General features: G+C 41.5%; 1 non-coding gene across 1 annotated transcript; it reads left to right on the top strand.

Moving 5' to 3' along the window:
- Positions 1 to 1140: 1140 nt before the first annotated feature.
- LOC138361611 (5S ribosomal RNA) lies at positions 1141 to 1259 on the top strand. Its single transcript, XR_011227070.1, has one exon. It is a non-coding gene; the product is annotated as a 5S ribosomal RNA (ribosomal RNA).
- The last annotated feature ends 458 nt before the right edge of the window (positions 1260 to 1717 follow it).

The following is a 1717-nucleotide window of genomic DNA, read 5'->3' on the forward strand; positions in this document are numbered from 1 at the left end:
TATTGTCATGTGTATTCATGCTGCTTGCATGTCGTCGTTTATTTTGCCTTTGTTGTTTTTTTGACAGCTTTCTTTGCCTTGGGTGGTTTGGGAGATTTTGAAGCTCTCTTTATTTTGGGCTTTTTGTTCCCAACAACAAGCTGCTGCTGCTGCTGCTGCTTCTTTTTCAAGGCTGTAGGTGGTTTGTTGCTTGTGGCGGCTTTCTTGGGAGTTACCACGGCCTTCTTTGCTGCTGTAGATGGTTTCTTGGTTGTGGTGGCTTTCTTGGGAGTTAGAACGGCCCTCTTCTCTGCTACGGCCAGCTTGAATGATCCACTAGCTCCACTTCCCTTGGTCTGAACAAGAATGCCGTCAGCCACTGCTTTCTTGAGAAATCTTCGGATGTAAATGGCGATCTTGGCAGCCTCGACTTTGTTGTTGGCAACAACGTACTTCTTGATTGCTTGTAGAGACGAGCCCTTACGGTCTTTGAGTGCTGCGACCGCGGCTAGAACCATTTGACTAGTTTTCGGGTGAGCAACCTGGACGCGAGGTTTCCTGGTGGTGGCCACCACAGCAGCAGCAGCCGCAGCCTTCTTGGTAGGCTTTGCTTCTACCATGATGATGATGATGAACCAACCAAGGTGATGAGAGACGCTCAGACAGTCACGGGGGAATGATGCTGCCGCCGCTTGAGCCGAACCTATTTATGTGCCGGCACGGTACAGAAGCTGCAACCTGGCAACTCGTCCACCAATCACGACGGTTGGTTTTACGGCTCCGAAACCTGGATCCCATATCTTCTCTAAAATAGAAGCATTTGTTCATGTTCTTTGTAAAAGTATCATAAAGCAGGACAGATGAGACAAATATCATAAAAACTGAAGAGCAGATGAGCACACACATGTTTGTATTACAAAAGAAAATCCACAAATTCATTAGAAATTGGCAGGGCAGGCTGAGGAAGTAGGTAGATGTAAAATGTCTGTAAATGGCGAAAGAACATAAACCCAAGACTGAATAAACGATGTTAAATATCCATGCCAAGGAGACAAAAATATGTTAGGATACAATTACCATTAAGACACCACAAGCAGGTCCGTATCCTGCCGTGATGACTAAAAGAGTTGGTTATTAGCCACAATGTGTAGGCAGTCTCATGCCAACGGCCATACCACGTTGAGAACACCGCTTCTCGTCCGATCAGCGAAGTTAAGCAACGTTGGGTTTGGTTAGTACTTGGATGGGTGACCGCCTGGGAACACCAAATGCTGTTGGCAATAATGTTTTTTGTTTTGTTTCGTTTTGTTTTTGTTTGAATGGCTGGCTCCACGGGAAATTCACGGAGTTGTGTGGAATAAGGCCTGGTAAAATGAATTAATATGTATGTCATGTTTAAAACAAACTCGCTTAATATAGATAGTGTGTGAGGCTTTATACAAAAATAAACAACCAAAACCAAACATGTTTTGTGTATATATATATATATATATATATATATATATATATATATATATATATATATATATATATATATATATATATATATATATATATATATATAGCTTAATCCGGGTTTGAACTCGCAACTCCAAGAATACGCATCACTTATATACACTTTACCACTGGACCACTGCTGCAGGACACTTGATGCTGAGGTATCAATTTAATGACGTAAATGCCATTTCCACAAATAAATGATAATTTAAAAGTATTTGTATGTACAAATCTTTTCTGT

This window comes from Procambarus clarkii, unplaced genomic scaffold (genome assembly GCF_040958095.1).
Source record: "Procambarus clarkii isolate CNS0578487 unplaced genomic scaffold, FALCON_Pclarkii_2.0 HiC_scaffold_513, whole genome shotgun sequence".
NCBI lineage: Eukaryota > Metazoa > Arthropoda > Malacostraca > Decapoda > Cambaridae > Procambarus > Procambarus clarkii.